This window comes from Trachypithecus francoisi, unplaced genomic scaffold, assembly GCF_009764315.1.
Source record: "Trachypithecus francoisi isolate TF-2019V2 unplaced genomic scaffold, Tfra_2.0 Lachesis_group11, whole genome shotgun sequence".
In the NCBI taxonomy this organism is placed as follows: domain Eukaryota; kingdom Metazoa; phylum Chordata; class Mammalia; order Primates; family Cercopithecidae; genus Trachypithecus; species Trachypithecus francoisi.
The window spans coordinates 47810102-47827146 of NW_022681456.1; positions in this window are offsets into that span (position 1 = coordinate 47810102).

Consider the following 17045-nt stretch of genomic DNA (forward strand, 5'->3'; position numbering starts at 1 on the left):
GGGGATAAAAAGACAGATTTATCATACTTTGCCTTCTTTCCATAAACTTTGTATACCAATTTGATAAATTCTATTAACTGAAAATTCACTGTGTATAAAGTATATGTCTTTTTTTTTTTTTTTTTTTGCTCACAAATATGAACACAGGCTGCTAGAAGCAGCAAGGTCACATCTTGAACATTTTGCTGCTTAGGAATATCTTCTACCAGATATGCTAAATCATTACTCTAAAGTTAAAAGTTCCACAGATCACTAGGGCAAGGGCACAATGGCTCCGACCTTTTTGCTAATGCATAACAAAAGTGAACTTTGCTCTAGTACTCAATAAGTTCCTTGCCTCCATCTCAGACCTCCTCATGTTTGCCATCTCTGTCCATATCACTATCAACATTTTGGCCAAAATCATCCGACAGGTCTCTAGGACCTGACCAAACTTTCCCTCATCTTCCTGCCTTCTGAGCCCTCCAAACTATTCCAACCTCTGCCTGTTACCCAGATCCAAAGCAGCGTTCACATTTTCAGGTATTTTTATAGCAATGTCCTACTCTCAGTATCAATTTTCTGTATTTGTCCTTTCTCACACTGCTATAAAGAAATACCTGAAACTGGTTAATTTATATATGAAAGAGTTTTAATTGGCTTATGGCTTCACAGGCTGTGTGGGAAGCATGGCTGGAAAGGTCTCAGGAAACTTATAACCATGGCGGAAGGTGAAGGTGCAGCAGGCACATCTTCATATGGCCAGAGCAGGAGAAAGAGTCCATGAAGTGGGAGGTGCTACACACTTTTAAGCAACCAGATCTGGTGAGATCTCATTCACTTTCATGAGAACAGCAAGTGGGAAACCTGCCCCATCATCTAATCACCTCCCATAAGGCCCCTTCTCCAACAATGGGGATTACAATTCAGCATGAGATTTGGGTGGGGACACAAATCCAAACACACCAATATCTAAAATTTTAAAAAAGTCATGGAAGGAATAAATAAATAAATAAGTTCAAATAATTTATAGGATTCTCCTTTACTTCTTGTTTGCCCTTATCTCAGAATTATCATAACTACATAACTACAAATTTTACTGGTAAATCCCATTCTTTTTCAGTTTTAAACAAGAAACATATCCATTTGATGTATCAATGTGAGAAATAAAGAAAGAAAAAGTTTAAAATCATTTCATGAGAAAGAAGGAATTTCGGTGCCACCATGATAAATGGGAACATCAAATATTGGCAAAAAAATGCCATTCTGATCATTTTTATACAATAAAACTTTTAGCAAAATAAATATGTTGAAATTTTAATATTTTTTACCTTTTACAAACATTTCCAATAGCAAATGAGGGGTTTTTAAAAATTTAATTTGGGGTTTTAAAAAACCTTAATTTTCTAATCTGTAATTGAAATGCTTTTACGAAATCGTCATAATTACCTGTTTAACGGGTTATGATGTACTTAAAATTATCAAACATAAAAGTCTGACATATTAAAGGGAGGTCTATTATTTTTTGAGATAGTATTTAAAAGTTTGGGATTTTATTTTAATTTTGTAAAGAATAAAAGCACCACTTTAAATCAGTCAAGCATTTGAGACGGCATCATGTTAATATATGTAAAAATAATGAACAATAGCTCTTTTATTATTGTGATAATACAAATGATTCATATTTATTAAAATCCAGTTGATGTAATTTATCAATTTAAAATTTTAAATGCTCTTAAAAATAAACAACAGGCTAAAATTAATTTTCACTCTCCACAAGATAAATGCACTATACTCATTTGATAAATTTAAAAATCTCTACAATTGTCTTTTCCAAATTGGCAATTGTGAATACTTGAAAAATAAATCTAATGAATAAATGTGTTAATACTACTTTCTGTTATTGTTTTCAATAATAATAACAGAGTATGAAGAGAAATGAAAAATGAGAAATGAGATTTCGTATGAAGAAATGAGAAATGAAGCATGTATTATCCTTATGAATTTCTTAATATCCATGAAACTGAAAATGCTATATAAATACCAAGTAAAACATTACAAACCAATAACTTGAGTTTTACTGTAATATAATTTCATTATTGTTTAAAACAAAACATGACGGATTATGATTCATCTAACAATATAAAAATAGGAAGAAAAGCTAGGATTTTCTTTCTTTTTTTAACAACTTCAGTTAATTTACATCTAGCTCAAGAGTTTGTGTTTTGCTATATAATAGATAAATTAGCTACTAATTTATGCATCTCTCACCTCTCTTTACATTACCTTAGCACCTATCAGCTAAGGGGTGATATTAAAATATTGAAATTTACATGTGCCAATATTGCTGTGGGAAAGAAACAAAGATGTTGGTACACAGTAGTAGTATATACCATCATAAATGAAACAATTTCACTCTTTCATGTTAATGACTTTGTGCTCCCATGTTAAAAAGACAAAAATAAAAACTAAATGTAAGGGGTACAGCAAGATATGTTCCTTGATCATAATCCAAAAGGAATGCAGCTCTGAAGAGAATTTTTCCTCAAAAACGAAGAAGAAATAGACATCTGAAAAAATATATATATATATACTTTATGAAGTAATCAAAGTGGAGAATGTTAAGACAGAGAGAGAAAAAAATCTAGAAAAAACATAGAGTATAAAAGTCAATTTGCTTACAAGACATAGGTTAATAGATTAGAGATAAATGTTTTAATATCCTAGAGGATAGAAATAGTACAAAGCAGTAATATGTTGTGGATTGCTTAACATCACTTGCTTGGCACAAATATTTGATTATTAATTAAGCTGATATTTGCTTCTCAGTAGCTCTGGAAAATTTTTCATATACACAAATGCAAATATTGCAGCTGAAATTACTTGGTAGAATTTTGTTATAAATTGTCATCTGGGTGAAACAGAATTTGAGCACTTTGATATTTTGGGTTATCATTGAAATGAAAGCAATGATATTTAAAAATTCCTCCCAAAAAGAGTCAAGGATATTTTTCAAAATAAACTTTTAACTTAGTAACAGTTTTATACTGACAGAAAAATAGAGAAGTTAGTGCAGATTTCCTTTATACCCAACAACAATTTCCCTGTTCATTAATTTCTTACATTAATAAAATAATTTGCTGCAATTAAACAACCAATATTAAAGTCTACATTTAGATTTCCTTTGTTCTTATGTAATATCCTTTTCTGTTTCAGGGTTTTATTCAGGAAATCACAAGACATTTAGTAGTTATGATTTCTCTTAGTTGTGACAGTTGCTCATTCTTTCCTTGTTTTTGATAGACTCGTCAATTTTTAAGAGTACTAATCAGGTATTTTGTAGAATGTCCCTCAGTTGAGATTTCTTTGATCTTTTTCTCATGATAAGAAATGGTCATGTGTTCTTGGGAGGAAGGTCACAGAGGTCAGGTGCCATTTTCACCAGATTGTATCAAAGGTACAAATATAAAAAATGAATTATCACTTTTGATGCTAACTTTGCTCACCTGGCTAAACCTAACAAACAAAACATCGTGTTTGTTAGGTTTGTCAGGATTCTCTACAGTAAAGTTCCTTTTTTTCTCCTTTCCTGTTCCCTACTATGCTCTTTGGAAGGAAGTCACTATATGCAGCCTCCACTTAAGAAGTGAGCAATCACGCGCCGGGCGTGGTGGCTCACGTCTGTAATCCCAGCACTTTGGGAGGCCAAGGCAGGCGGATCACAAGGTCAGCAGATCGAGACCATCCTGGCTAACACGGTGAAACCCCGTCTCTACCAAAAAAATACAAAAAAATTAGCCGGGCTCGATCACAGTGAAACCCCGTCTCTACTAAAAATACAAAAAAAAGTTAGCCGGGCGTCGTGGCGGGCGCCTGTAGTCCCAGCTACTCGGGAGGCTGAGGCAGGAGAATGGCGGGAACCCGGGAGGCGGAGCTTGCAGTGAGCAGAGATAGCGCCACCGCACTCCAGCCTGGTGGACAGAGAGAGACTCCGTCTCAAAAAAAAAAAAAAAATTAGCCGGGTGTGGTGGCGGGCTCCTGTACGCTACTCGGAGGCTGAGGCAGGAGAATGGCCTGAACCCTGGAGGCAGAGCTTGCAGTGAGCCAAGATCGCGCCACTGCACTCCAGACTGGGAGAGAGAGCAAGACTCCGTCTCAGGAAAAATAAATAAATAAATAAAAAGAAGTAAGCAATCATGCTCCAACTCCTTGAAGCAAAAGTATCTACATAATTACTTACAATTCTTCTACGTGGAAGAGTCTATTCCCTCCAATTTACTCATCAAATTATTTATATGCGTATAGAATTATATCTATTTTATACTTTGAACTATGATCCATTTTTATCTTATGTTTTTGCTAAAGTTATTCTAGCTTTGATCATTGGGAACTCTATCAGTTAGCTCCTATGTCCGTCCCTTTGACAAAGTCCCATCATTGTCTTTGTGTTGGGTGCTTCGTAACCTTCTGGCACTACAAGATGCTCTAAAGTCATCTTGTATATTTTCTGCCCCTGCAATCAGCCAGCTCTCCATTTATATTTGGCTTTGGTTTCTGTACTTGCATTTTGTAATCACGTTACATATGAGCACATCTAATGTTTCATGAATTCATACTGAACAAAATAATGAGAGCACACTGTGCAGCTCTGACTCAGAATTTGAACTATTGTCAAGTTTTTCCCTCTTCTATAACTTTATTTAACTCATTGGTTTGAGCCAAATCCCTGGGAGAAATAAACAGATTTCTCAGAAGGCCAGACTTTTTCCAAACAAGAGTTTGAACTAAGCAGACTTTGCTATAGCAAAAAAAGTAACACTGGAAAAACCTGCCAAAAGAATGATTAATTTAACAGGGTAGAGATAATGTCAATAGAAGAAAATAATCTTTAAATAATTGTTAACAGAGAGAGAAACAGTGGTCTCAAAATATGCATTTAAAGTCTAACTAAATTTTATACACTTGAATAAGCCTATTTGAAGACAATCAATAACTGACTCAGTGAATTAACAATTATCAATGATTTAACATTTGACTAGAATTATTGAATTCTGTAGAAAGTCACTTCACACAATTCTAACAACAAAAATCACTTTTAAAGTCATCCAATTTAATGTTATAATATCTTAGATAAGAAAACTGAAGCTGGTAAAATAATCAAGATAACAATAATAGTTAAAAACAAAACTGGAAACTGCAATTCTGAATTTCAATTTATGATACTCTCTATTACCTCGTGGTTTAAAATAATACTGCTATTTTTGATTGCTTTATTTTCTAACTTATGCTATCAGTTTATTTTACAGATAGTGATATATATGGGCATATGGAGAAAAAGGAGAGTCATATCGAGACGATTTCAGAAATAACATAGCTTTCTATTAATAATATTTCAAATAATATTTTAAACAAATTTTAAAGAATATTAAAATAAGGACTGCATTTGCACACTTCATGTTGGAAGTAAACTACTTTGGGTAAAAGTTTTCTTAAATGAGGTATTCAGATTATAAAGTGTTTGAAAACACTTTGTAACATATCTTCGGTAAAATAATAAGTGTGTGTAGTAGTACATCCTGACAGAGAAAGAAAGCATTTCTTGGGTCTGTTCTATAAAGTGTGCTACTTGCTTTGTTTTTACCCCAAATGAGTACTAAAACTATGATTGCAGACACCGAGTTGGCTCATCTAAGGAAAATGGAAGGCTCTGCACTGGAATTTACTAATTCAAGCAGGTCCAAAACATACAGATGTCAATACTGGGCAACTCAGTATCAGATGATAAAATTGTCAGTATAAAATATGCATACATTGAGAAAATTGGTACTTTGATCACTCTAGCTGTATCTCACTGTTAGTCACTCCATGACTCTTTTTAGAATCATGTACCCCTTTTGAAAGGACTTATCACTGCTGGGAAATCTTAATTTCTTAAATGTATGTCATATATTCTTATTTTCTTCCACTGTTCTTCTAGTTACTATTTTCCTCTTGAGGCCTAAAATTTCATATTATTTAGTGTTCTGTTGTGCCAATCCTATTCTTCAATTTCTAGGAATTTTTCATCTCAGAATTTGAAAAATTTTTCATCTCAGAATTTGAGCACATTAAGGTGATGGTTTTCAAACAGAGTTTCAGCCTTGACCCATGGGCAAATTCATTATATAACTTCATTAGGTGACTATATATATATTATATATATGTGTATATACTTGTATATACACATGCGCACATATACACACTGAGATATGTATAAGTGATATATATATGCAGTTGCATGTATATATGTATGTATGTTTACATATATATCAAGTTACATATATACACACATGTGTGTATTCATATATATTATATACATACAAAGATGATATAAATGTGTCCTCATTCAAAATATTTACATTTAGTACAATCAGTAATGTGGCTAGGTGTCAATCTATGAACTTGATATTTGCTTATTGTCTTTTTTATTCACTGGTCTTTTTGCTGCTTTTTTTGGATATGATGAGTACACTTTTAATGATTCTCTTTTATTTCTTTTGCTGACTTATTAGCTACAATTTTTTTAATTTTTTAAAATTTCATTGAATATGTTAATATTTAGAGTTTACATCTTTAAGTTATGACAGTCTAGCTTCTGATGATATTATACCACTTTATGCATGATACAAGAACTTAAAAATCATGAAGTTCTCTTTTTTCACTTCCTGAACTTTGTGCTATTGTTTTACATGTAATATTAAACCCACACTAATAAAGTTGAGCAGCTGAATTTAAAAAATACTTCACTGATTTTACCATAGATATAACTTAGAGTTCTGGCTGAATTCATTTCTGCTGAATTTGCTATGGCTATATTCTCCAAACTAAATTGTATAAAAGTTGTAACTCAAAGGAGAAATCTGCAAGTGTGTATGTGTGTGTTGTGAGAGTGTGTGGTGGGCCATCTCTGCAAACCAATAGAAATAATTTATATCACAACATTTGGGCCATGCTCTATGAATAATGGTCAGTGATTAAATAATTGAAATTGTTTTTATTTGTATTGTTTTGTTTATTTTTCTAAGAAGTGGAGGATAATACAACAATTTTATACTTCTATTTACTATTTCTAAGAAGTGGAGTATAATACAGCATCTCACATTCTATCACAATTTCAATGAAAATGAACTGAGAAAGCATTCAAAGATTGTTTAGCAACTCATATCATTTTTTTTTTACAGAATTAAAACAATCAGTCTTTTAATAAATATTTAATTGGCAGTGGTTTTCAAAATAGATGTCCAAATGAAATTACTCTGCATCAGCCCCTGTGCTAGGAGTTTTTAAAAAGTGTTGATGTTATTTAATCCCTAACATGAACTATAAAAGTAAGCACTAGTTACTCCCATTTTTGTAGATGAGGAAATGGAGGTGCTGAAAGAAAATGTAACCTGTCATATCTTCTAAACCATATTCCACATAGAAATGCAGACCATATTCACTGGACAAAAAAGAGTTCAAAGGTTCTATCACTCCAGTGGAGGGCCAGAGGTTTAAAGATAGCTACATTTTAGCTTTGTCAGTGGATATTTTAAAGGAAGGAAGCCAGGAAGCACCATTAAGAGAATGTTTGTATAGTGTTCTGTGATGGCAGAAAGATTTTTTCTGACCATTCACTAATTAGGCAGCTCTTTATATACAGAATTTCCTGTGGAAAGTAAATAAAACCTTCCAAGAGCCAAGAGCCAGAAAAAAAAATAAAAGCAGACTTGAAGTGATCATGGAGCCATAGGAAATGCTAGTACAAACACAGCTAGACAGAAAAATAGGAAGCTATGTGTTGGGGGAAAAAGAGCTATAGCATTGAAAATAGGTCATGGAGAGCCCAATCAACATGAAATTGTGCAAAAGAGAGAAACAGCAGAGTGCAGTAATGCTTTTAAAGAGCCAGACTGTGAAAGTGAGCAGCAATTCGGATTACAGGATAAATTCATGTTCATTAAGTTGCAAATGAAGTCCATAAAGCTTCCTCAAATGACATAAGAAAACTGCAGAAAAATAAAAAATTTGAAATATGCACACACATCCTTCTCAGATTAATGAACTGTTGTCACTGAGATATAATCAAACAGCCTAAGTAAACCTACCTCTACTGTTTACATGTATCATTAGTTCTGTTTTAATTATTTACAAATCTATTCTGTTATTTTTTCCCCATCCAAACACATTGCTCTCATATTCTTAGAGCTCTTTTGAGAAACAAAACTCTTTTTTTTTTTTTTTTTTTTTTTTGTAGAAGAGGGATTTCTAAATCTCAGTGGGACCATCCTCATAAATACGTATTTGGGTGAATCTCCCCGTACTCCACTACCTTCCCATTAGAGCTCACAAAAAGGGAAACTGCATTCTGAAAGCAGGTGTCTGCATAAACTCACCATAAGTTTACAAAGACAAGTTCTTCTTGCATGTATAAACTTGCAAATATTAATGGGAACACATTGTATTTTAAAAAGTACTCTCCAACCTTACTCCTTTAAATTTCTCTTCATATTTTAGTTATGACAGCTAGTGCCTTAGATACTCTATTTGATAGAGATGCATTATAAATCAAAATCAAGTTCTAAGTAGTTTTAAGGCTCTCTTGCTCAGTAACTCAAAGTGCCACATTGATGGCCCTTGATTAATTTAATTGCACACTGTGTAAGTTTCATATAGTTTTCACAAAATTACAATATTCACAAAGTAAAAAGTATATGCAAAGAAATAAATTATATAAGAGAAATAGGAATATTGACAGCATTATACTACCTAATACTCTGTGAATAATTCTATAAATATCCAAGGAAGATATTTGTGTGGCAAAATTAAAACACTATTTGAAAGGTTTTAATAAATTTTACTTGCCCCAACATATTTAAAAAAGGCAAGCCAAAACATCAACCTGTATTTCTGAAATAGGTAGGTGTTACCTAATAAGTAAACAGAGAGCTCTACAATATATAATAGGCATAAACCACACTGCATGTTTAGTGTAACTGAATAATAAAAACAGCCTACATAGGATTATGTCTTTTGTTTTCATATATGTGCATCTTATAAAGTATAATCATAAAATATTAGGACTAATATGTTTTGCTGAATATGGTGCTTTCTTTTGCAGTTCAAATTATATTTTAAATTATATATTTAAATTATAGAAGTAATATATGCAAAAATTATGGTAGGACATGAGAATATTAAACAAAAAATACCATTTTGATCCCTGAAACTCCCTAGAGGCTGCTACTCTTAATAAGGAAACGGTTTCTGGCCAGGTGTGGTAGCTCACGCCTGTAAAGCCTGAACTTTGGGAGGTCAAGGTGGGAGGATCCTTTGAGCTCAGGAGCTGGAGACCAGCTGGGGAAACACTGTCTCTACAAAAAAATCAAAAATGTGACATGCCTGTAGTACTAGCTGTTCAGGAGGCTGAGGTGTGAGGATTGCTTGAGGCCAGGAAATCGAGGCTGCAGTGAACCTTGACTGAGCCACTGCACTCCAGCCTGGGTGACAGAGCAAGACCTTACTTAAAAAAAAAAAAAAAAAAAAAGCAAAAAAGAAAAAGAAAAAGAGTTTCCGTTTTGGTTACTTTTATAGTTACCAGTATAAGTTTAAATTGTATACTTCTATTTACTATTTTATAACGTTCTATAACATCTGTTGGCTACCAACTATGAAAGGTGAACAATTGATACATCTACACTAGAACAACTGAAGTGCTTACACTGTCTCTTACTGCCCTTTTCCACCACAGCTTCCGGTTGTGGTTATTACATTTCATTTTCTGCGGCAGTGTTTATAAATTTAGTGCTTATATCCATATTCTATGATTAATTAATTTTAATGAGTATGTGTTAACGCCCTACTATAAAATGTGATACTATTATAATTTCTATATTTTCTAATAACTCTCCCTTTAATATTTCACTTTTAGTTACTTTTAAATTTTAAAGGTTATTTTTAGGGATATCTTCCAACACTAAAAACTAATCATCTGATTCTCTTGACACCAACTAGATGTTCAACAATTCAGTTCAATTCTAACACTAACTACTCAAAATTAGTGCAGATTCTGTCATTTAAGGCCTGAGTTCCAAAATACTGCCCCCAACTTTAGATGCTGGTTTCAAGTCCCAGACGTCCATACTTCTGATGAACATCCTCATAATGTTTGATAATTTGTGAGGGTGGTCTCAAAACTCAGGAAGACGCCACTTATATTTACTGATGTATTAGAAGGTTACAAATTAATAGCCAAATCAAGAGGTACATAGGACAAGGTCGGAAGGGTCTTGGGCTGAAAGCTTCTGTTGCTGTGGAGCTGGGCTGCCGCACAGCATGTGCATGGGTTTGTCAGTTCTAAGGCTCATCACATTTTGTTCAAGAGTCTTTATAGAGCTTAATCTCCAGCCCCCTTCCACAAAGTCAGAAGGTGGCATTAAAAGTTCCAATTATTCTGATCATTTTGAAGTGATCTAGGGATGTCACCCTGAGTCACCTTATTCACATCTCCAAATCATGTGAGGAGCTCAGTGTCAGGATCCAGAGACAGATACCAAATATATTTCTTATTATACCATAGTTATTATAAATTATATTTTATTTGGTAATTGTATTAAATATTAATGGCTGGATTTAGTTTACACAGCATTTGAAATTTATAAAATTATTCTCTGTAAAAGCAAGAGTGTGACTGGAAAGCAAATAAAGGAAATGTAGTCTTCAATCAATTAAATTTCCTGTGGTAATGACAATCTTCCAAGTGGCAGGGTCTACTGGATCCTCTTTTAATTATTTTAGAATTGGTTTATGATCTCTGTGTTGTATATACATATACTTGGTTATAGCATGATATTGCATCATATTTTCATTTAGTATGCTTTGTTACTGAACTGTGTATACATACTTCAAAGCATGCTTATTTTTCTTCATATTTCATTGAGAATTCAATGGTTTATAAAATTCTAGGAACACCTATTTTTTCCTCCCAGAGCTGTTAATATATGTTTCAATAATATACAACTATCTAGTTATTGGTATTTCACCTGAAAGAAGTTTGATTATCATTCATTTATTCATTCATCTGGCAAATACTTATTGAGTTCTGAGTATGTATAGAAACAACAATGATCAACAGTAAAAAAAAAAAAAAATTCTCCTTGGGAAACTCTATTAAAAATATTGACTTCTGGGTCCTGTGATGACAAATTGAATTAGAATATCTGGGAGTATGGTTTGAGAATTAGTACATTCTTAAAGTTATCCATCTAACAGTCTTCTAGGGTTGAGAACCACTGCTAGAAGGAGATTGGGCCACTTTACTATATCATCTGTATCTCATACAAACCCTTCTATTTCCATAAAAGTAAGAAAGTAAAGGACAACAAATACTGGGAATGTTCTTTGGGTTTTTTGTTTATTTTATTTTAATCTTTGTGGGTACATAGTAGTTTCCTATAGGTATTTATTTATTTATTTATTTACTTATTTAGTACATGAGATGTTTTGATACAGGCATACAATATGAAAAGTGCACATCATGGAGAATGGGCTATCAATCCCCCGAGGCATTTATCCTTTGAGTTACAAACAATTCAATTACACTCTAAGTTATTTTTAACTATACTATTAAGTTATTATTGACTATAGTAAACCTACAGTGCTATCAAATAGACAGTTTGTATTTACCAAATAAAAATCATTTTATTCATTCTTTCTAACTCCTTTTTTGTACCCACTAACCACCCCTACTTCCTCCCAACCCCCCCACTGCACTTCCTAGCCTTTGGTAATGATCCTTCTACTCTCTATCTCCATGAATTCAATTGTTTTGATTTTTAAATGCCACAAATAATTGAGAACATGTGACATTTGTCTTTCCATTCCTGGCTTACTTCACTTAACATAATGATCTCTCCAGTTTGATTCATGTTGTTGCAAATGACTGAATCTCACTTATTTTTTAATGACTGAATAGTGCTCCATTATGTATATGCAGCACATTTTCTTTGTCCATTTATCTTTTGATGAACACTTAGGTTATTTCCAAATATTAGCTATGGTAAACAGTGTTGCAACAAATGTAAGAGTGCAGATACATCTTCAATATACTGATTTCCTTTCTTTTGGGTATATACCCAGCAGTGGGGTTGCTGGATCCTATGGTAGCTCAATTTTTAGGTTTTTGAGGAACTTCCAAACTGTTCTGCATAGTGGTTGTACTAGTTTACATTCCCACCAATAGTTTACAAGGGTTCCCTTTTTGTCTTTTCTTTTTTTATTATTTATTTATTTTTGAAATGGAATCTCGTTCTGTCACCAGGATGGAGTGCAGTGACGCAATCGCGGCTCACTGCAACCTCCGTCTCTTGGGTTCAAGCAATTCTCCTGCCTCAACCTCCCGAGTAGCTGGGACTACAGGCGTGCCACCACGCCCAGCTAATTTTTGTACTTTTAGTAGAGACGCGTTTTCACTATGTTTGCCAGGATTGTCTCGATACCTTGACCTCGTGATCTGCCCGCCTTGGCTTCCCAAAGTGCTGACATTACAGGTGTGAGCCACCTTGCCCGGCTGGGTTTCCTTTTTCCTACATCCTCTCCAGCATTTGTTTTGTCTGTCTTTTGAGTATAAACCATTTTAACTGAGGTGAGAGATTATCTCATTGTAGTTTTGCATTTCTCATTTGCATTTCACTAATAATCAGTAATGTTGTGCACCTTTTCATATGCCTGTTTGCCATTTATATGCATTCTTTTGAAAAATGTCTAGACAAATCTTTTGCCCATTTTTGGATCAGATTATTAGACTTTTTCCTACAGAGTTGTTTGAGCTCCTTATAAATTTTGGTTATTAATCTCTTGTCAGATGGGTAGCCCTCTGCTAGGGCCTTATGGAAGGAAAACGTGGGGTCAGAGCCTCCACACAGAGTTCCTACTGGGGCACCACCAAGTGGAGCTGTGAGAAAAGGACCACCATCCTCCAGACCTCAGAACAGTAGATCTACCTACAGCTCTCACCCTATGCCTGAAAAAGCTGCAGACACTCAACACCAGCCCATGAAAATAGCAAGGAGGGAGGCTGTCCCCTGTAAAGCCACAGGGGTGGAGCTGCCCAAGAGCATGAGCACCCAACTTTTCCATCAGAGTGACATGGATGTAAGACATGGACTCAAAAAAGATAATATTGAAGCTTTAAGATTTTACTGCTCTGCTGGATTTCAGACTCGCATGGGGCCTGTAGCTCCTTTGTTCTGGCCAATTTCTCCCGTATGGAAGGACAGTATTTACCCAATACCTTCACCCCCATTGTATCTAGGTAGTAACTAACTTGCTTTTGACTTTACAGACTCATAAGTGGAAGGGTCTTGCCTTGTTTCAGATGAGACACTAGACCGTGAACTATTGCGTTTATGCTGAAATGAGTTAAGATTTTGGGGAACTGTTGGGAAGGTATAATTGGTTTTAAGGTGTGAGGAAATGAGTACTGGGAGGAGCCAAGGGCATAATAATATGGTTTGGCTGTGTCCTCACCCAAATATCATCTCGAATTGTAGCTCCCACAATTCCCACATATTGTCTGTCGGAGGAACCTAGTGGGAAGCGACTGAATTATGGGGTCAGGTCTTTCTTGCACTGTTCTCTTGATAGTGAATAAGTTTCACAAGATCTGATGGTTTTAAAAAGAGGCATTCCCCTGCACGAGATCTCTCTTTGCCTGCTGACATCTATGTAAGATGTTACTTGCTCTCCTTGCCTTCTGCTATGATTGTGAGGCCTCCTGAGCCATGTGGAACTGTTAAGTTCAGCAAACCTCTTTCTTTTGTAAATTGCCCAATCTCCAGTATGTCTTTGTCAGCAGTGTGAAAACAAACCAATTCTTCCTAAAAATACAACCCGTCCTAAAGAGGAGAATATCAGAGCTGTCTAATTCTTCTAAGGTTTTTATTTAACGCAAAACCCATAAAAATACAACTGTGAAGAATAATTAAGAACTATTTGGTCCTAAGGAACTCATTGTTGAGACAGCAGTACCTAAGGCACAGCAAAAATCTTAGGTGGTAGACCATTGTTATGGCCTCCCTTACAGTCTAAAATGCTTTAAAAAGACAGAGAGAGATTATTTAATTCTGGGCTCTTCTGGACTCTCAAATCCCAAAATACTTTTCTCTCCTATTTTGGAAAGTCCTCCTGGGAATGATCCATGGAAATTCCTCCTCAGAAAGTATCAATTTCCCTATGATGTTATTCTTACCATAATCACTGTACATCCTTGGGTTTAGCATGAGAAGCAAAATTCCATAACCAAGAGCGAAGTATTCTGCCTGCTTTATTAAATTATAGTAATATTTCATTACATTAAAGGAATTGAAAGCTTCCTTCATTCTTGTGTTCTGATTTCCATCATCTGAAATTTTTCACATTCTTAGCAAAAATTATGTCCATCTTTTAAATTTGACTTTAATACAGTAGAGACTTAAATGGTCTGTTAGCCTGACTGAACCACTATTTCTAATAGCTACCTTTCAATTTGCTATGCTCATTCAAAACTTGAGTCTGTTTTTCATCCATTTCAATGTTAATATGCACTCTAGTGGTTCCCACTTTGAAGTCAGAGGGAAAACTTTTGTGCAGAAAAAATGCCTTCAGGGAATACAATAATGCAAATTATTTCTCAATTGAACATAAAATATTTAGCACAGCCCGGAAATTTTAGATATAAAGTCTACCTCTTCTCCTTTTTCATAAAGAGAAAAAATCTTCAAATATATTTTTCACGTTTCTAGTCAATACTGTTAACATGATGAATATGTCTTGATGTTATTATTAAAAATGAAAATTGATGTTATTTTGCTATAGAAAAAAATGGTAATTTGAAACCATTATCTATCTACTAACTACATTTAAGAGTTTACACTTTTTCTCCATTTCTTCCCTTAATTATCATTAGTATTTTGTTTAACTTCTTAGACACACTTTCAACAGGAGATATAAATAGGAAAAAGTAGACATTATTTTATTATGCTACAGGTCTAATTCATTGCAATTATAAAAAATATTAAATAATACTAAGCTGCCACTGCAGCAAGCTTAATTTACTCAGTTACAGAAATGAATGCACTAATTACTTCACTAAAATAAAAAAATTAAATGGAATACAAAAGATATAGAAGATACAAAGATACAAAGGTAATTCAAGCATAATAGTAATATTACCATTTATACTTAGACTATGCAGCACAGTTTCTTTAAGGTCGATATGGAATAAAAATCATTTTGTATCTATCATTAACATTTGACATATTATTATTTTCATACTGGCTCAGAACACTCCCTTTGCAAAGAGGCGTTAAGTTATTAAAAAAAGAAATCTGGAACATTTAAAGCCAAAAGAACCCTGACTGAAAGGAAATCTGCTCTCTCTGTTAAGTGCTAACTCTCCTTTAAGCATTTGTTAGTATGCCAAGCACACCATCTGTGCTCTATTACTTGTTGTTTTGTAATCTCAACATCTGTTTATGAGAAAATATGTGCTTGCATACATTAAAGACTTGCTTTCCATACAAGAATTTGAAAGTTTTTTATGTTAATCCACATGTAATTTACTCTTAATTTTTCTTTGTGTTCTCACCTGAATAATGAAAGCTAAAATATTAGAACATCTGAAAAGCAAAGACTAACAAATCCATGTAACACAACATGAATTGAAAATAGGAATATAAATTTATGTAATCTTCATGAATTTTATTGTATTTAGACTTAAATTTTATACAAGTAATCTGGAAATATCAGAGATCTTTTACTACAAAATTCTATCCACAACTCTGTTGTATTCATAACTTAATAAAATTACTTATTTGAATGTAAGACATCTACTCACATAATATTTTCTCTGCTGTAAAACCTTTACTTCTCATTTTTCATTGAGGGAAATCTGAACTTTATGATGGGTACCCAATCAATTGTCACCTCAGTTAAAAATAATTTTCCGGCCGGGCGCGGTGGCTCATGCCTGCAATCCCAGCACTTCGGGAGGCCGAGGCAGGCGGTTCACGAGGTCAGGAGATCCAGACTATCCTGGCTAACATGGTGAAACCCCGTCTCTACTAAAAATACAAGCAATTAGCCGGGCGTGGTGGCGGATGCCTGTATTCCCAGTCACTCAGGAGGCTGACTCAGTAGAATGACGTGAACCCGGGAGGCAGAGCTTGTAGTGAACTGAGATCGCTCCACTGCACTCTAGCCTGGGAGACAGAGCGAGACTGCGTCTCAAAAATAAATAAATAAATAAAAATAAAAATAAAAATAAATAAATAATAATAATAATAATAAATTTCCAACTTTACCCACATATGTCAATCCGGTTTTTACTACACATAATATGCAGTTATACTTTGTTTTTTTTTTTTGTCAATGTTATAATTGCACATAAATAGATTTATTTGATAAATCAAATAAAATTGAAAGACATAATAAAAACTAGAAACACATTCTTTAGGTCTTACTTAACCTAAGCCCTTTTTCCAGAGACAACTATTTTCAAAAGTATCATTTATTTTGTCCAGGTATTTTTAAATAAAATAAAGATATTCTTTAAGTTTTATTTCCCAATCTATCAAATTTAGACATCACTTATTAATTTCCTCTTATGCTAGGTAGTGGTTTAGCCATTTTATTTCAGGCATCTTTCCCTACCTTTCATTAAGCCAATATAGTTACATCATAAGTGTGCATCAAATCAACAGACAGTGCTGATTTTATTTTTATGTATAATTGTGGTTTGTATTCAATCCAAGAATTATAGATAATATTTATTTGTATATTCCTATCATGTTTTTCTTGACATAAATAATTGCACTTCTTTCATTTGTTTAGATTTTTATGCATTAATTGTTATTTTTCGTTTCTAAATACACCAACAGATTTGTTAAATGTTGGGGATAATTTTCTCAAATGCTCCAATATATATTGATAACATATAAATTGCATTTTTAGATTTTGCATGCTGTTCTGAGTGGTTATCTTCTGTGATCGATGCTTAACTGTCATCTTGG